This window comes from Mustela putorius, unplaced genomic scaffold, assembly GCF_011764305.1.
Source record: "Mustela putorius furo isolate JIRA1106 unplaced genomic scaffold, ASM1176430v1.1 tig00003870_pilon_pilon_pilon, whole genome shotgun sequence".
Classification (NCBI taxonomy): domain Eukaryota; kingdom Metazoa; phylum Chordata; class Mammalia; order Carnivora; family Mustelidae; genus Mustela; species Mustela putorius.
In genome coordinates, this window is record NW_025422022.1 from 5,957,793 (window position 1) to 5,979,076 (window position 21,284).

General features: G+C 36.7%; 1 pseudogene; it reads left to right on the forward strand.

The window, feature by feature from the left end:
• Positions 1-20,311, forward strand: part of LOC101675313 — a 104,385-nt pseudogene extending 84,074 nt beyond the window's left edge.
• The last annotated feature ends 973 nt before the right edge of the window (positions 20,312-21,284 follow it).

The window sequence follows — 21,284 nt, forward strand, 5'->3', positions numbered from 1 at the left end:
GAAGGCCTTGATTATAAAGGCTTTCACTAAGGATGATATAAAAATATTGCAGAATCTTAAGACTTAGACATTTCTGACATTAGGCATCATTCAGAGAATTAACAAGTAAAATTGTCAACTGTCTGCTGGATAATAAGCTAAATATAAGATATATATTTTATGAGACTGATCTTTTTAAAAAGATTTCATGTTTTAATCTTTTAATCTGCAAAAGTTGTCAATTATTTATTCAATGGCTGAATTAGTTGCAAGTTCTTTGTCTTCCCCACTCTAGCCAACATCGATAGTAGAAGAGAGACAGGATGGCTGTAATAAATACCCCACTCAGAAAACAGAAAATTGCATTACACACAGTAATCACTGGCCCATGGTAATGATGAAATCCTTTTGGACAGCTGTTAAGAAGTCTTGGCAGTGAGGGACGTTCTTTGATTAGAACTTGATTTTGCTCTCAGAGAGGAATGTCCTTGTTCTCTTTGGTCTCTGGTTCTGCTATCTGGGAGGTTCTTACTGGTGCATTATGTGACATGGCCACATTTGTAGTTGGGGTTGAGGGTTCTAGAGTTTTTGCTGAGTACTTCCTGTGTGTATGAGTTTGGTGGCTCAAAAGTTGCTTCGAAACTCAGCCAAAGGCTTTTAAAAAATAAATTAAAGTATACTTTCTACTTTTGCTATTTGGTCAGAAATGATTATTCAGGGGTGTCTGGGTGTCTGGCTCAGTCAGTTAAGTGTCTACCTTCAGCTCAGGTTATGGTCTCCCTGCTTTGGTCTCCCTGCTTAGTGGGGAGCTTGCTTTTCCCTTTCCTGCTCCCCCTGTTTGTGCTCTCTCCCTCTGTCAAATAAATAAACAAAATCTTAAAAAAAATGATCATTCAGAGAAGGATAAGAGCCTATGTCTAGGCTTAAACTCCAAACCTCACCAAGAGAAGAAAACAAATCCAATAATAATATTACTCCAGTCATGAATCTTCTCTTTATAGCAATGTTTATGTCTTGCAGCCTGGGGAGCAGAAGAAGAAAGGATTAAAGAGACAAGTTCATAAAAAAGCATCATTTACATAGATTTACAGTAAAATATATGCAATACATATTTGACCATCAAGAGATTAAAAATTATTTATCAAGATTTGATTATATAGGTGATATGTATAAATAAACATTGCCTCTTAAATGTCAAAGAATTTCAGGGTAGGTTTTGTTTTTTTTTTTAAGCCACATCAATAAATTAATAGATAAACAGAGACCTAATCAGCCAAAGACTTTCAAGTTTTAGCTCACAGTTGTTTTGGCAATATAATTTCCTTTAAAATTACTAAAGACTTTCATCTCTTTGCTTGCACTTAGTTCAATGTGCCAATTGCCACACCTACAATTATTTGTTAGACATCATTCTTATATCTGATTTATTTCATTTCTTTTTCATTTCATTTTTTTTTTTTCCAAGTCAATGACAGTTACTTTATGGCCGTCAATTTTGGATGAGGGTTTGGTTCAATCTAAACTTTGTCCTGTAGTAGTACCTTCAGATATTTAAGGATTCAGTTAAAAAAATCTTATTCTTTTGGTTTTGTTAACTGTTTCCTTTGCAGACATTTCTGCAAAGAAGACATCCGGATGGCCAACAGGTACATGAAAAAGTGCCCATATCACTCAGCATCAGGGAAATACAAATCAAAACCACAATGAGATATCACCTCACACCAGTCAGAATGGCTAAAATTAACAAGTCAGGAAATGAAAGATGCTGGCAAGGATGTGGAGAAAGGGAAACCCTCCTACACTGTTGGTGGGAATGCAAGCTGGTCCAACCACTCTGGAAAACAGCATGGAGGTTCCTCAAAATGTTGAAAATAGAACTACCCCGTGATCCAGCAATTGCACTACTGGGTATTTACCCTAAAGATACAAACGTAGTGATCCGAAGGGGCATGTGCACCCGAATGTTTATAAGCATCAATGTCCACAATAGCCAAACTATGGAAAGAACCTAGATGTCCATCAACAGAGGAATGGATCAAGAAGATGTGGTATATATATACAATGGAATACTATGCAGCCATCAAAAGAAATGAAATCTTACCATTTGCAATGACGTGGATGGAACTAGAGGGTATCATGCTTAGTGAAATAAGTCAATCAGAAAAAGACAACTATCATATGAACCCCCTGATATGAGGAAGTGGAGATGCAACATGGGGGGTTAAGGGGGTAGGAGAAGAAGAAATGAAACAAGATGGGATTGGGAGGGGAACAAACCATAAGTGACTCTTAATCTCACAAAACAGAGGGTTGCTGGGGGGAGGGGGGTTGGGAGAAGGGGGTGGGGTTATGGACATTGGGGAGGGTATGTGCTATGGTGAGTGCTTTGAAGTGTGTAAACCTGGAGATTTGCAGACCTGTTCCCCTGGAAATAAAAATATATTATATGCTGAGTGAAATAAGTCAAGCAGAGAGAGTCAATTGTCATATGGTTTCACTTATTTGTGGAGCATAACAAATAGCATGGAGGACATGGGGAATTAGAGAGAAGGGAGTTGGGGGAAATTGGAAGGGGGGGTGAACCATGAGAGACTATGGACTCTGAAAAACAATCTGAGGGGTTTGAAGTGACCGGGGGGTTGGTTGGGATATCAGGTGGTGGGTATTATAGAGGCACAGATTGCATAGAACACTGGGTGTGGTGCAAAAATAATGAATACTGTCATGCTGAAAATAAATAAATAAATAAATAAATAAGAAATGTCCTATTTTTTTTTCAGCTTAATTTAGATGTGATTGATATATAACATTGTATAAGTTTAAGGTGTACATTGTGTTGATTTGATAAACATATATTTTGAAAAGTTAACCATCATAGCATTAACTCCATCACAGTCACATCAAGTAATTACCATTTCTTATTGGTTCTGAGAAAATTTCAGATTTATTTAAAAGAAATTATATGTTTATAAAAAAAAATCTTATTCTTTACTGTTTGGGATAAGCATTCCCAGCTTTTCAAAGACTAACATTTCTGGATGCTTCCTTATTCCCTTTCATTTTATGTGTACAGTCAAATATAAAATATATTTTAGAGTACTCCATTATGTGCGCGCGCACACACACACACACACACACACACACACATCTATTCTTTCTCTCTTGATATATTTGTAAATGCTTTGCTTTAATCTTTTATTTATTTTTATGTATTTATTTTTAAGTAAACTCTATTGCCCCATGTGGGTCTTGAACTCATGACCCTGAGCATGCTCTGTCAGCTTAGCCAGCCTGAAACTCCTGCGTTACTATTTTAATATGCAAAGACTGCCAATTATTTATTAGATGGCTGAATTGGCTTTGTCTTTTCTGTGGTCTTTTCTTCTTCTCATAGCTTACTAAGTAAAGCTATTAATATATAATGGATGTTAATATAATTCTGTTTTCTAGTCTCTTTTGATAGAGCTGCAGGCAAGAAGGTGTGTGGTTTGCCTCTCCAAATACCAACAGCATCACTGTAACGGAATATTTCCTCACTGCCTAACTTGACAATTCATAATTCCAGTTCCTGATATTGGTTTCCTAGTTTTCTTCTGCCAGTAACACAGATTTTATATCTTTTTTGTTACTGCCCACCCTGATTGAAATTTCTCTTTAAGGTAACATTAATTACAGGAGCAGGTAAACTTTGAAATATAAGCAACTTAATTCAAAAAGATGTTTGTTTCTTGAGGGAGGAGTCAAGATGGCAAAGAAGTAGCAGGCTGAGACTACTTCAGCTAGCAGGAGATCAGCTAGATAGCTTATCTAAAGATTGCAAACACCTGCAAATCTATCGGCAGATCCAAGAGAAGAAGAACAGAAATTCTGGAAACAGAAAAACAACCACTTTCTGAAAGGTAGGACTGGCGGAGACGTGAATCCAAAGCGACGTGAAGATAGACCCCGGGGGGAGGGGCCGGCTCCCGGCAAGCAGCAGAGCAACGGAGCACAAAATCAGGACATTTAAAAGTTTGTTCCACTGAGGGACATCGATCCAGAGGCTAAACCGTGGTGAAGCCCATGCGGGGTCAGTGTGGCCTCAGGTCCCGCAGGGTCACAGAAGGATCAGGGGTGTCTGAGTGTCACAGAGCTTGTGGGTATTGGAACGGGAAAGCCGGCTACAGAGACAGAACCGACAGTAAGCTTGCAGCTCGGTGTTACCTTGAACCAGCCACAGGCTCGGTGAGCTCGGAACGCGGCCGGAGGTCAGCCAGACCTGAGTAACTGGGCGCTGTTCTCTGAGGGCGCACTGAGGAGTGGGGCTCTGGGCTCTCGGCTCCTCCGGGCCGGAGACCAGGAGGCCGCCATTTGTATTCCCTGTCCTCCGGAACTCTACGGAAAGCGTTCAGGGAACAAAAGCTCCTGAAAGCAAACCCGAGTGGATTCTCAGCCCGGCCCCTGGTAAGGGCGGTGCAATTCCACCAGGAGCAAAGACACTTGAGAATCACTACACCAGGCCCCTCCCCCAGAAGATCAACAAGAAATCCAGCCAAGACCACGTTCACCTACCAAGGAGTGAGGTTTCAATACCAAGGAGAGCAGCAAAATTCCAGAGGAGGAGAAGGCAAAGCATGGAATCATGGCTGTCTCCTATGATTTTTTTTAGTCTTGCAGTTAATTCAAATTTTTTTTTTTTCTTTTTCTCGCCTTCTGGTAAAATTTTTTTTTTTAACTTTTACCCTTTTCTTTTTTAACGTTTTTTAACTAGTTTATCTAATATATATATATTTTCCTTTTTATATTTTTCTTTATTCGTTTTCTTTTTTTTTTAAATTCTTTTCTTTTCTTTCTTTCTTTCTTTTTTTTTCTTTCTTCCTTTTTGAACCTCTTTTTATCCCCTTTCTCCTCCCTCACCGATTTGGGATCTCTTCTGATTTGATTAAAGCATATTTTCCTGGGGTTGTTGCCACCCTTTTCGTATTTTACTTGCTCCTTCATATACTCTTGTCTGGACAAAATGACAAGACGGAAAAATTCACCACAAAAAAAAGAACAAGAGGCATTACTGAAGGCTAGGGGCCTAATCAATACAGACATTGGTAATATGTCAGATCTAGAGTACAGAATGACAATTCTCAAGGTTCTAGCCGGGCTCAAAAACGGCATGGAAGATATTAGAGAAACCCTCTTGGGAGATATAAAAGTCCTTTCTGGAGAAATAAGAGAACTAAAATCTAACCAAGTTGAAATAAAAAAAGCTAATAATGAGGTGCAATAAAAAATGGACCCTCTCACTGCTAGGATAAATGAGGCAGAAGAAAGAATTAGTGATAAGGAAGACCACATGACAGAGAATAAAGAAGCTGAGCAAAAGAGGGACAAACTGCTACTGGACCACGAGGGGAGAATTCGAGAGATAAGTGAAACCATAAGCAGAAACAACATTAGAATAATTGGGATTCCAGAAGAAGAATAAAGAGAGAGGGGAGCAGAAGGTATACTGGAGAGAATTATTGGGGAGAATTTCCCCAATATGGCAAAGGAAACGAGCATCAAAATTCAGGAGGTTCAGAGAACGCCCCTCAAAATCAATAAGAATAGGCCCACACCCCGTCACCTCATAGTAAAATTTAAAACTCTCAGTGACAAAGAGAAAATCCTGAAAGCAGCCCGGGAAAAGAAGTCTGTAACATACAATGGCAAAAATATTAGATTGGCAGCTGACTTATCCATAGAGACCTGGCAGGCCAGAAAGAGCTGGCATGATATTTTCAGAGCACTAAATGAGAAAAACATGCTGCCAAGAATACTATATCCAGCTAGGCTATCACTGAAAATAGAAGGAGAGATTAAAAGCTTCCAGGACAAACAAAAACTGAAAGAATCTGCAAACACCAAACCAGCTCTACAGGAAATATTGAAAGGGGTCCTCTAAGCAAAGAGAGAGCCTACAAGTGGTAGATCAGAAAGGAACAGAGACCATATACAGTAACAGTCACCTTACAGGCAATACAATGGCACTAAATTCATATCTCTCAATAGTTACCCTGAATGTGAATGGGCTAAATGCCCCTGTCAAAAGACACACGGTATCAGAATGGTTAAAAAAACAAAACTCATCTATATGTTTCCTCCAAGAAACTCATTTTAAGCCCAAAGACACCTCCAGATTTAAAGTTAGGGGGTGGAAAAGAATTTACCATGCTAATGAACATCAGAAGAAAGCAGGAGTGGCAATCCTTAACAGATCAATTAGATTTTAAGCCAAAGACTATAATAAGAGATGAGGAAGGACACTATATCATACTCAAAGGGTGTGTCCAACAAGAAGATTTAACAATTTTAAATATCTATGCCCCCAACGTGGGAGCAGCCAACTATATAAACCAATTAATAACAAAATCAAAGAAACACATCAACAATAATACAATAATAGTAGGGGACTTTAACACTCCCCTCACTGAAATGGACAGATCATCCAAGCAAAAGATCAGCAAGGAAATAAAGGCCTTAAACGACACACTGGACCAGATGGACATCACAGATATATTCAGAACATTTCATCCCAAAGCAACAGAATACACATTCTTCTCTAGTGCACATGGAATATTCTCCAGAATAGATCACATCCTCAGTCCTAAATCAGGACTCAACTGGTATCAAAAGATTGGGATCATTCCCTGCATATTTTCAGACCACAATGCTCTAAAGCTAGAACTCAACCACAAAAGGAAGTTTGAAAAGAACCCAAATACATGGAGACTAAACAGCATCCTTCTAAAGAATGAATGGGTCAACCGGGAAATTAAAGAAGAATTGAAAAAAATCGTGGAAACAAATGATAATGAAAATACAAAGGTTCAAAATCTGTGGGACACAACAAAGGCAGTCCTGAGAGGAAAATATATAGCGGTACAAGCCTTTCTCAAGAAACAGGAAAGGTCTCAGGTACACAACCTAACCCTACACCTAAAGGAGCTGGAGAAAGAACAAGAAAGAAACTCCAAACCCAGCAGGAGAAGAGAAATCATAAAGATCAGAGCAGAAATCAATGAAATAGAAACCAAAAAAACAATAGAACAAATCAACGAAACTACGAGCTGGTTCTTTGAAAGAATTAATAAAATTGATAAACCCCTGGCCCGACTTATCAAAAAGAAAAGAGAAAGGACCCAAATAAATAAAATCATGAATGAAAGAGGAGAGATCACAACTAACACCAAAGAAATACAAACTATTATAAGAACATACTATGAGCAACTCTACGCCAATAAATTTGACAATCTGGAAGAAATGGATGCATTCCTAGAAACATATAAACTACCACAACTGAACCAGGAAGAAATAGAAAGCCTGACAGACCCATAACCAGTAAGGAGATTGAAACAGTCATTAAAAATCTCCAAACAAACAAAAGCCCAGGGCCTTACGGCTTCCCGGGGGAATTCTACCAAACATTTAAAGAAGAACTAATTCCTATTCTCCTGAAAATGTTCCAAAAAATAGAAATGGAAGGAAAACTTCCAAACTCATTTTATGAGGCCAGCATCACCTTGATCCCAAAACCAGACAAGGATCCCATCAAAAAGAAAGCTATAGACCAATATCCTTGATGAACACAGATGCGAAAATTCTCACCAAAATACTAGCCAATAGGATTCAACAGTACATTAAAAGGATTATTCACCACAACCAAGTGGGATTTATTCCAGGGCTGAAAGGTTGGTTCAACATCTGCAAATCAGTCAATGTGATACAACACATCAATAAAAGAAAGAACAAGAACCATATGATACTCTCAATAGGTGCTGAAAAAGCATTTGACAAAGTACAGCATCCCTTCCTGATCACAACTCTTCAAAGTGTAGGGATAGAGGGCACATACCTCAATATCATCAAAGCCATCTATGAAAAACCCACCGCAAATATCATTCTTAATGGAGAAAAACTGAAAGTTTCCCGCTAAGGTCAGGAACACGGCAGGGATGTCCATTATCACCACTGCTATTCAACATAGTACTAGAGGTCCTAGCCTCAGCAATCAGACAACAAAAGGAAATTAAAGGCATCCAAATTGGCAAATAAGAAGTCAAATTATCACTCTTTGCAGATGATATGATACTATATGTGGAAAACCCAAAAGACTCCACTCCAAAACTGCTAGAGCTTGTACAGGAATTCAGTAAAGTGTCAGGATATAAAATCAATGCACAGAAATCAGTTGCATTTCTCTACACCAACAACAAGACAGAAGAAAGAGAAATTAAGTCTAAATCCCATTTACAATTGCACCCCAAACCATAAGATACCTAGAAATAAACCTAACCAAAGTGGCACAGAATCTATACTCAGAAAACTATAAAGTACTCATGAAAGAAATTGAGGAAGACATAAAGAAATGGAAAAATGTTCCATCCTCCTGGATTGGAAGAATATATATTGTGAAAATGTCTATGCTACCTAAAGCAATCTACACATTTAATGCAATTCCTATCAAAGTACCATCCATCTTTTTCAAAGAAATGGAACAAATAATGCTAAAATTTATATGGAACCAGAAAAGACCTTGAATAGCCAAAGGGATATTGAAAAAGAAAGCCAACGTTGGTGGCATCACAATTCTGGACTTCAAGCTGTATTACAAAGCTGTCATCATCAAGACAGCATGGTACTGGCACAAAAAGAGACACATAGATCAATGGAACAGAATAGAGAGCCCAGAAATTGACCCTCAACTCTATGGTCAACTAATCTTCGACAAAGCAGGAAAGAATGTCCAATGGAAAAAAGACAGCCTCTTCAATAAATGGTGCTGGGAAAATTGGACAGCCACATGCAGAAAAATGAAATTGGACCATTTCCTAACACCACACACGAACATAGACTCAAAATGGATGAAGGACCTCAATGTGTGAATGGATTCCATCAAAATCTTTGAGGAAAACGTAGGCAGCAACCTCTTCGACTTCAGCCGCAGTAACATCTTCCTAGAAACATCGCCAAAGGCAAGGGAAGCAAGGGCAAAAATGAACTATTGGATTTCATCAAGATCAAAAGCTTTTGCACAGCAAAGGAAACAGTTAACAAAATCAAAAGACAACTGACAGAATGGGAGAAGATATTTGCAAACGACATATCAGATAAAGGACTAGTGTCCAAAATCTATATAGAACTTAGCAAACTCAACACCCAAAGGACAAATAATCCAATCAAGAAATGGGCAGAGGACATGAACAGACATTTCTGCAAAGAAGACATCCAGATGGCCAACAGACACATGAAAACGTGCTCCATATCACTCGGCATCAGGGAAATACAAATCAAAACCACAATGAGATATCACCTCACACCAGTCAGAATGGCTAAAATCAACAAGTCAGGAAATGACAGATGCTGGCGAGGATGTGGAGAAAGGGGAACTGTCTTACACTGTTGGTGGGAATGCAAGCTGGTGCAACCACTCTGGAAAACAGCATGGAGGTTCCTCAAAATGTTGAAAATAGAACTGCCCTATGACCCAGCAATTGCACTACTGGGTATTTACCCTAAATATACAAATGTAGTGATCCAAAGGGGCATGTGCACCCGAATGTTTATAGCAGCAATATCCACAATAGCCAAACTATGGAAAGAACCTAGATGTCCATCAACAGATGAATGGATCAAGAAGATGTGGTATATATACACAATGCAATACTATGCAGCCATCAAAAGAAATGAAATCTTGCCATTTGCGACAACATGGATGGAACTAGAGCGAATCATGCTTAGCGAAATAAGTCAAGCAGAGAAAGACAACTATCATATGATCTCCCTGATATGAGGAAGTGGTGATGCAACATGGGGGTTTAAGTGGGTAGAAGAACAATCAATGAAACAAGATGGAATTGGGAGGGAGACAAACCATAAGTGACTCTTAATCTCACAAAACAAACTGAGGGTTGCTGGGGGGAGGGGGGTTGGGAGAAGGGGGGTGGGGTTATGGACATTGGGGAGGGTATGGGCTTTGGCGAGTGCTGTGAAGTGTGTAAACCTGGTGATTCACAGACCTGTACCCCTGGGGATAAAAATATATGTTTATAAAAAATAAAAAATTAAAAAAAAAAAGATGTTTGTTCTTGCTCGTGTAAACCCAATAGATAGAATGGGTGGAGGGTTGTGTTTTATAAAGTGATCTAGGTGTCCACACTAGTAACACTTTATTGTTTTAAATATGTAATTTTTGAGGCACTGGCATCCAGCCAGCTGATAGGGAAGAGAGAATAGATATTTGTTTATGGATTTTTAAAAAATTTTTTTCTCTCTCATTATCAATATTAATACTAAGAATCAAAAGCAAGCAAAGTTTAGTCTCATCTGCTCCAAGAATATTTTTTTACTTCTCAGAATGCACTTTCAGGAGGTTTTTATAGCCCAACTGAGAAATAGTACAGGTTATTTATGTTACATTGCTTTGACTTGAAATCAGGCACTTGACCATACCTAACTGTAAGGTAGCTGTGAGCCCAGAAAGACAACATGTAGATTTTGATGAACCCATAACATTATAGTATTCTTTACTACACTGACTGAATATTGTTTTTAAAATTGTCTTTTGCATGAGTGCTCCATTATTTCTACATAAAGGCCATGAAATCATCTTCCATTAAAAACTATGATTTTCTAATTTCCTACATTATGATATTTAGTCTGAAATAAAATGAACAACTTTAATTTTATGCATGATGTGATAGAACAAAGCATGGACATGAAAATTAAAAGATTAAACTTGTATTTGAAGCCTGGTACTGTTTGGCTGTTTTATATTGGGCAAATTACTTATTTCCTTTAAATTTTATTTTCTTGTTTATACATTGAATGAACTGCATTGAATGAAGGTGAGTGGCTCTCAACATTTGCTGTGACAAACTTTGATTATCTTTCCTCCCTCCTCCATCATTATTTACAATGTAAGTAAAGATTTATTGGACTGAAATTTTAATTAATCAAAGATACAGATAACTGCCAATATATATTTTCAGATCAATGCAATTTGCCATTATTATAACAATTATAGATATGACTATTTTGTTAGGATAGCTGATAACAAGGTAGTTATTTATTCAAGAGGTGCTAAATTTTATGGCACTGGGTTCATATAGGCAAATGATTTTCTAGAATTTTTGAGAAATTTTAAATTAGATAGTGTACATACTATCACTGATAGTTAGCATAATTAAATAATTTTCTCTATTTGATAAAAATATCTAGTTTCTTATTTTATACTAAGATATTACTATTGTGTATCAATTCCTATATATATTTTGTGCATTTCAATAAATAAATCCAAATTTCTTACAAATAAGAATGATTTCTTAGGTTTTGTTTTAGTGTTCTTTCATGCCATGGTTTTGATTTTCTTCATCAGGACCTCTAATTATACTCATGTTAGGTATTCTTTGTTCTATATCTATCAAATTATTTTTAGTCTCTTTGTTTAGTTTTTTAAGTTTTTTTTTTTCTATCTTTTAATTTCTGAACATTGGCTCCTGAGTTGTCTACTTACTCTTATATTACTTTCAATTGAGTCTTCATTTCTAAACCTATTACTTTTATTTCTAATTCTTTATATGGTCATTTTGTTCTCATTTCTCATCTTCCTCTTTTTTAGCTATCACATTTATGAGTTTTCTTGATTGTGAATTATTTTGTTCTTTAATAGCTTTTGCCATTTAATTAATTCTCTTTTATTTTCTTTGAAAAATTAGGTTACACTAATATAAAAATATGTAACAATGTGTAAAATATGAAAACTGCTTTACAGACATATTTTTTCTGGTGAGTCTTCATATTATATATATTTTCCATCTATGCTATTTATGTATTTATTTATTTTTATTTATTTTACATATTTAATTAATATGGAAGTGGTCACAATTCTTTCCTGTTGTTCATATTGAAATGAGTTGGGGATTTCTGTACTTTAAAGAAAGAGATTCCTGTGTAGAGGGTAAAAGTGCATTAAGCCAGATTTTCTAGTATTTGGCTCTTCTTTTGTACCCCTCTCTTCTTGTTGTTACAGCAGAATATCAATAAATATGCTTTCTCCATATAGCCAAGTTTCCGTATTTTCTGATATTTGTCTGGTGCTTTCCACCATTTATATCTGAATCTTCTTTTCTTTACTCCCTTTGTTTCTGACCTAAGAAATTTATGTTTATTTCAAGAAATTTTAACCCTCAGTCCAGGGTTCTGTTTTTTGTTTTGTTTTGTTTTGTTTTTGCTGGGTATTTCTGATAGACCCAAGAAGAGTCTTTTAACACAAAGACTGTAACAAAGACAAAGAAGAGCTTTATATAATGATAAAGAGGTCAAAAACATCAAATTTGTAAACAGTTATGCAAAAACATCAAATTTGTAAACAGTTATGCACCTAACATGGGAACATCTAAATATATCAAGCAAATAGTAACAGAAATAAAAGGAGAATTAGACAGCAATAATAGTAGGGAACTTTAATATCCCACTTACATCAATGAATAGATTATCCAAATATAAAATCAATATGCACATATTGGCTTTAAACAACATATTAGACCAGGTGGGCTTAATATTTACAAACATTTAACCCCCAAACAGCAGAATATGAATATATATATATGTATATATATATGTATACATATATATATATACATATATATATATTTCAACTACACATGGAAGGTTCTCCAGGATAGATCACATGTCAGGCCACAAAACAAGTCTCAAGAAACTCAAGAAGATTGAAATAATATCAAATATCTTTTCCTACTTAGTTGGTAGGAAACTAAAAATCAATCATAAGAAGAAAACTGAAAAAAAACTCACAAAAATGTGGAGACAGCAACATATTATTAAACAATCAATGGGTCAACAACAACAACAAAAAACAAAGAAGAAATAAAAAAATTATTTTCAGAACAATGAAAATGGACACTCAAGCTTCCAAAATCTTTGGGATGTAGCAAAAGCAGCCCTAACAGGGAAGTTCATAGCAATACAAGCTCAACTCAAGAAATGAGAAAAATCTCAAGTAAATAATCTAATCTTATATCTAAGGGAACTAGAAAAAGAAGAACAAACAAAGTCTAAAGTTAGAAGTTAGGAAATAATAAAAATCAGAGTGGAAATAAATAAAATGGACAAAATATAAAAGATCAATGAAGCTAAGAGCTGCTTCTTTGAAAAGACAAACAAAATTAACAAAACCAGAAACATCAAGGAAAAAAGAGAGATGACCCAAATAAATAAAGTAAAAAATCAATGAAGAGAAATTTCAGCCAATATTACAACAATATAAAGGATCATAAAAGAGTATTAAAAATAGTGACATGTGAACAAATTAGACAATTTAGGAATAAAGGATAATTTCCTACAAGAGTGTAATCTTCTAAGACTGAAATCATGAAGAATTAGAAAGTCTCATTAAACCAATTACTAGTGATGAAATTGAAGTAATTAAAATCTCCCCAAAACAGAAGTCCACTTTCAGATGGATTCAGAGGTGAATTCTACCACACATTTAAAAAGGAGTTAATATCTACCCTCCTCAATTTATCCCAAAAAATTGAAGATGAGGGAAGAACACTTCTGAGCTTGTTTTATGGGGTCAGCAACACCTTGATACCAAGACCAGATAAAGACACTACAAAAAAGGAATATTCCCGGCTAATACCCCTGATGAACAGAGATACAAAAATCTTCAACAAAATATTATCAAACTAAATTCAGCAACACATTAAAAAGATCATATACCATGACCAAGGGGAATCCATCTTAGGGATTCAAAGATGGTATGACATCACAAATCAATCAGCATGATATACTCCATTAACATAGTGAGGGATAAAATTCCTATGATCATCTCAATAGAGGCAGAAGAAGCATTTGGCAAAATTCAACATCTGCTTATGATAAAAAGTCCAAAAAAGTCAACAGAGGGGAACATACCTCAAAATAAGAAGGCCATATATGACAGAACCACAGCTAACATCTTACTTAATGTTGTAAAGCTGAAAATGTTTCCTCTAGGATTAAGAACAAGGTGAGGATGCTCACTATTGCTTCCTTTATTCAATATTATTCTTTTAGTTTTGGAAGCCCATATACATACAATAGGATATTAGTTATAATAGAGAATGCAATTTGCCATCTGTGATAACATGAATGGACTTAAAGTGTATTATGCTAAGTGAAATAACTATCACTGAGAAAGATTAATATCTTATGATTCACTTTAGATTCATGTAGAATCTAAAACCCAAAATAATTGAAAAAATAAAATCCAAAAAACAGAAAACAATCTAGTAGTTGGCAAAGGGGATGTGGATGTGGTCAGGTAAAATAGGTGAAGATTAAGAGATACAAACTTCCAGTTATAAAATAAAGAAATAGCAGGATATCATAGGGAACAAAGTCAATAATATTTGAATAATTTTGTATAGTGACAGGGTACCTAGAACTATTATGGAGATCATTTCATAATGTATGAAAATATTAAATCACTATGTTGTATACCTGGAACTAACATAATATTGTATGTCAATTATAATTCAATAAAATACTAGTTAGAAATGTCTGACATTTTCTACTTAAATTTATTTACTTCCAGTTTACACACTGCTTAGCAATTAGAGCAAAACTTAGAGCTCAGATTCACTCCGCTATTTTATTCATTGATTATTCAAACAATTTCTGAGCTAGTGAATGACACCAATTATTGGCCTGGTGCTAGGTATGCAAAGGCAATAAAATTTGTTTTTGTTTTTGAGGGCTTCATAGTCTTATTGAAAAGATAGGCATCACACTTGCAACTTTCAATGGCATCAGCTTTAACAAAATTATTTAATAAAACGGAACTGAGGTTAAAAGGATAAAATAAATACATGACGGGTTCATAAAAGACTTCTTGGTTGAGACAAAGATTGAATTGAGTCTTAAAATGTAAGTAGGTGTTTCCAGGTTGATAGTATGCTTATTATTGTGGTAGGTCTAATTGTGCTTAGAAAGTGGTGGCTACATCAACAGCTTAATGGATAAAGAAGAAGTGGTACATATATGCAATGGAATACTATGCAGCCATCAAAACCTCCCAAAATCTTGCCATTTGCAATGATGTGGATGGAACTAGAGGGTATTATGCTAAGCGAAGTAAGTCGATCAGAGAAAAACAATTACCATATTATCTCTCTGATATAAGGAATTCAAGAGGCAGGGTGAGGAGTCATGGGGGAAGGAAGGGAAAAATGAAATAAGATCAGAGTGGGGAGGGAAACAAGTCATTAAGATACTCTTAATCTCAGGAAACAGACTGAGGGTTGCTGGAGGGGAGGGGGGTGGAAGGGTGATGGACATTGGGGAGGGTATGAGTTATGGTGAATGCTGTGAATTGTGTAAGACTGATGATTCACAGAACTGTACCCCTGAAACAAATAATATGTTATATGTTAATTAAAAAAAAGAAAAAAAAAAGTGACAATTTTAGTAAAACTGGAATTTAGGGTTGTGTTGGTGGCTCACACCAAGGGGACAAGAGTTTAGATGGAGTTAACAAAGGAACACAAGGCCAGAAGTATGGCAAAAGGGGCTTTCAAGCTAAAATAAGAAATGTGGTCTAATGCTATAGGCAATAGGAGCCAAGAAAGGTTTTCAAAATAAGCAAATGGCATGATTAGATTTAATTACTGGAAAAAAGCTGGTTTCATCCAACACTTAACAGCTTAGCCAGGAGGTTCTGAGACAGGAAGTGGTTTTCAGAACTTAGGCAAAGGGTGATAAAGTTCAGAATTAGGCACAAAGGATGGAGCAAAGGCCTGGACTTTCTATTTCTAGGTATATTTTATTACAGGTCCCACAATAAAAGGCATGTTTGGACTTTAAAATGTTTTTCGAAGGACACATAAAGTAAAATAATAATAATAATATGTGAACTTCATACCAAGATTAAAAACCTTCAATTAAATTTCAGTTTTTACCAAAAGACCATATATTGAATGGTCTCAACCTTTGGTCTGCCAAGTTCTTTTTATGTGATAAGAGTATTCAAGAAAGAAAAATACTTTCTTTTCAAAAAGAGTGCTAATGTCCACTTTAACACCTCCCTAAATATCTCCAACATGAAACAATTGGCATAGACATACCCCGATCTTCTAGAGCCATCAGTGCTTTTGATGTAAGACAAAAGCAGTCCAGTGAAGAAGTGTCTGTTCCCATAGTGCTCACCAAAGTCAAGGCTCAGATCACAAGTTACTGTTATCTCTTTCATGGATTTTATGTGTTCAAGAATATGATAATAAAAAAGAAAAACAAGCTCTCTGGTAAACCACATTTATAGCCTCTCAGACTGCAAAGTTCACAGCAAGTGTCCTCCTCTTTAGAAGTCAGTGTATTTCTCGAGAACCAGAAGTGTGCAAGACACAAGCCTGTGGAAGACATGAAGGAGGGTAAGAGAGCATATGAGGTGTTCTGAGCTTAGGGCTCATGGCTCTGTAGGGTACATGGATTTTCAAACCTATAGGCAGGCTACACTAGGTCTTCCCACTCTCTGAAATCATGGGAATGATGACAGATGTATGGATTTTTCTGGGGAAAGTGTTAACTGCTTTCATTAGATTCTTCAGCTTTAAAGACCTGACATTTGACTGGACACAAACAATGACAATAAAGATCAGTATATGATAAGAACAAAAAGAGTGGTTCCAATAATGTTTTACTACTTCAAAAGATAGCTGTACAATGTTGGGCATGTTGGCCTCTGAGCCTCAGGTTTTTTCCCATTACCATGTCCTAGGTTTGTTGTGATAATTTATATAGAACAGTTTACACAATGTTTGGGAAATGTTTTAATTGCATATTTATGACAAAAGCAGATATGGCATTTGTTATGCATGTGGCTGTAAATATAAAACGTAGTTTTATGTTTTATATTGTGCATAGTGCACAGTGGCTATAAATATAAAACGTTAAGCTTAGCACATTGTTGAGAATCAGTCATATTTCATTTATGATCATTTCTTGGAAGATGAAGATCAAGAAAGAAGATCAAGTAGCAAGAATGATTATGTTCTGTAGGTATTATTTTATAAAAGGGCAAACATTAGGTTCTGGTGTTGATCACTTATTGCCATGCCATGACTGAGAAATTTGAGTCAATGATAATACCCAGTGGCAACCTTTACAGTGACTGAGTCAAAGTGATATGATACTATAAATTAACTAGTTTTGGGTAGAATGTACAACCAATAAGGATCAGGTCCTACATCTGATGATGAGGATTGTAAGAACATTTTATTAAATAACTGAACCCAGGTCAAACAAGGGCTGCTGCTTTTTATATCTTGCTTTTTGAGTGATTCTGGGAAATTTAACTTGATTCTTTATCTTCTCCCAACACTAGTAATTGAAATGTAGGGCAGATGGAGACCTGCATTAGCGAGCCAAAGTCAGAGGGTTTGGTCACTACATGGCCTCCTTCACCAACACATCAGTCATAAGAAGGAGGCCAGGTTGCACAAGAGTTTTGCTTTAGGACCCAGGCAATTTCTTTGTCCACTGTCCTCCACCGATTAGGCCTCTGGCTCAAGAGCTTAAGTTTTGAAGACTTAATTTAACTGGAGGACCATGATGGGCATTCTTTCTTTCTCCTGGCCTGCTTCATCCCTCTGTTATTTTCCTGGCTAGCTTACAGGCTACCTAGAGAACTTCATGCGTCTTATATTTTATTATTTGGTACTGATGTATGTATATCCTCTCAGACAAGCTTTGCCTTGAACAGAAAAATATTTTGATAAACCAAAACAAAACAACTTACGCACAAGACAAAGTGATTACTAGTTGGAGATCTGGTTGGAAGATATTAGCGAGCTGTGAAGCAGAAACACATTTTCTCCATGCTTTTTCATTATAGTATTCATGAAGTCATACGTAAATTGGATGGCATGTGGTTAGAGCAGTAAGGAAAGAAAGTGTGCTGGAAGGGAGAGAGCATGGGGGTGTGCAGCCAGACAGGCTGCAGTTGAGAACCAGGCCACAGGTTACTCTGTGTATCACAGTGGACCATTTATTTCTTAGAAATACCCTTTCTGTGAAATGTAAAAAGGATTAAAGGTAAAGTGGGTATAGTGCTCAGCACCAGTGAATAATGAGTAAATAGAAATATTTTATTGTTTTGTTAATGTTCAATTCTTGCTCTACCTTAAAGAAACTCCATATTAAGTACTTTATTTTTATGTATGCAGCCCATGATTTTTAATCCTGTGTTATGTGCATAGTGGTAACTGCTAGGAAACAAGGGAGTTAAATAGAATCTGCACATTCAAAGACCTAATAGTCTACCCGTCTTGGGGTGTTTGTGTGCATGTCCAAAGAATAGAGCATTATGATTCCTTATCTTGTTGAAAATTTAACTAAATAAGATGAAATCTGTGAGTTGGTATTTTCATTGTGCCTGTATGATGTAAAAATATGCAGATCGCTCCTATTCAGGAATGGAGGATATGGGAATTCTAAGGAGCTGAATATTGAACCCTGAAATACACCAGGGGCACAAAAGAGATGAGCCATGTTTGTGTAGTTAGTTTCCTATTGGTATGCTACTTCACTTTCCCAACAATAACTCATTATTTGTCACATTGGATCTGAAGTCAACCTGACTTGAGTTTTAGATCCAGGATTTTCTTTTTCATTCATTTCTTCTCAAAATACCAAGTTCCCCAAATAGATTTACAAGTTTTTAAAAAGTTGTAGCCTGCTTTTTCACAACAGTTTGTCATCAGAACACCGGTGTCATGAAAACCATCACTAAATCTAAAATAAAGTGGGAAAGGAGATGACTCATTGACATCATGGATGCATAGATTCAGGCAAGTTTACCACTACTTGATTATCTGATCTGTGAATGTGGTGGAAACAACAAAAGAACAATTGAAAGACTTGAGAAGAAGGCTGCTGAGGTAGGAAAAGGCCCTTTCAAGTAAGCCTGGGTGTTGGATAAACTGAAAGCTGAAGGTGAAGATGATATCAGCATTGACATCTCCATGTGGAAATTCAAGACCAACAAGTATTATGTGACCATCATTGAGTCCCCCATTATTGATGTCCTAGGACACAGAGACTCCATCAACAACATAATTACATTTACATTTCAGGCTGTCTGTGCTGTCCTGATCGTCTCTGCTGGTGTTGGTGAATTTGAAGAAAGTATCTCCAAGAATGGGCAGACCCACGAGCAAACCCTCTGGCTTACACACTGGGTGTAAACAACTAATAACAATTAGTAAATGACTAATCAGTGGGGTTCACAAAATGGATTCCACTGAGCCATCCTACAGCCAGAAGAGATGCGAGGAACTCATTAAGGAAGTCAGCACCTACATTAAGAAGATTGGCTACAATCCTGAGACAGTAACATTTATGCCAGTTTCTGGTTGGAAGAGTGACAGCATACATGCTGTAGCCAAGTGCTCACATGCCTTGGTTCAAGGGATGGAAAGTCATCTGTAAAAATGGCAATGTCAGTGGAACCACACTACCTGAAACCCCAGATTGCATCCTGCCACAAACTTGTCCAACTGACAAGCCCTTGCATCTGTCCCTCCAGGATATCTACAGGATTTGTCATATTGGTACTGTCCCTGTGGGCTGAGTGGAGACTATTGTTTTGTTTTTTGTTTTTAAGAATAATATATTTATTTCAGAGGTGGAGAGGGGCAGAGGGAGAGAGGGAGAGAATTCTAAGTAGACTTTATGTTGAGCATGGAGTCCCATGTGGAGCTTGATCTCACACCCCTAAAATCACAACCTGAGCTGAAGCCAAGGGCCAGATGCTCAACGGACTGTGCCATTTAGGTGTCCCAGAGATTCATGTTCTTAAACCAGGCATGGTGGTCACCATTGCTCTAGTCAATATTATAACTGATATAAAGTCTGCTGAAATGCAGCATGAATCTTTGAGTGAGGCTATTTCTGGGGACAATGTGGGTTTCAATATCAAGAACATATTTGTCAAAGATGTTCGTCATGGCCCTGTGGCTGAACACAGTGAAAATGACTCACCTACAGAAGCAGCTGGCTTTACCACTCAGGTGATTATCCTGAAACATCCAGCAAAATAAGTGCTGGATATGCATTTGCATTGGATTATCACACAGCTCACATTGTTGCACGTTTGCTGAACTGAAGGAGAAGACTGACCACAGTTCTGGAAAAAAGCTGGAAGATGGCCCCATGTTCCTGAAATCTGGTGATGTTGCTATCATTGATACAGTTCCTAGAAAGCCTATGTGTGTTGGGAGCTTCTCTGATTATCCTCCTCGGGCCATTTTGCTGTTCATGACATAGAAACCATCTGTCGGTTTCTATGGATGTCCGTCAAAGTGGTGGACAAGAAGGCAGCTGGAGCTAGCAAGCTCACCAAGTCTGCCCAGAAAGTTCATAAGTGAATAATATCCCCAACACCCATCACACTAGTCTTAATCAGTGGTGGAAGAACGGTCTCAAAGCTATTTGTGTCAATTCACCATATAAGTTTAATAGTAAAATACTGGTTAATGATAGCAATGCATTGTAAAACCTTCAGAAGAAAATGAGAACATTTTGTGGACCATTTGTTGTGTGTGTGTGTGTGTGTGTGTGGCAGTTTTGTCACTAATTTTTAAAAAGATTTTATTTATTTATTTATTTGTCAGATAGAGAGAGAAGAGAGAGAGAGCATAAGCAGGGGAGTGGCAGGCAGAGGCAGAAGGAGAAGGAAGCTTCCTGCTGACTAAGGAGACTGGTGTGGGACTTGATCCCAGAACTCTGGAGTCATGACCTGAGCTGAAGGCAGATGCTTAACTGACTGGGCCATCTAGGCATCCCATTAAGTTGGTAATTTTTAAAATCAGTACTATTTAATGGAAACAACTTGACCAAAATCCTGTCACAGAATTTTGAGACCCATTAAAACGAACATTTAATGAGAATTTAAAAAAGTAAAAAAAAGTAAAAAAAAAAATTAAAAAGTAGAAGATTAATCAAAATTTGCCCTGCATCACTGTTCTTTGTTGTTGTTGTTGCTTTTTCCCAATGTCCAAGAGACTTTTTAACACTTACTTTACAAAATAAGCAAGTAATCATCTATTTTGGGGATGGAAAAAGAGGAGGTGGGAAATGAGATGTCTGGCCTAACCTCCTGTTATTTAGGCATGGAAATGATTTGTTTAGTGATTCTGCCATAATCATAAAACAGCTTTTGCATTGTCTTGGTTTCTCCATGTGTTTTGAAAGAGAATAGTGTGCTTAAAATCTTGTTTTAATTCTTGGGAACT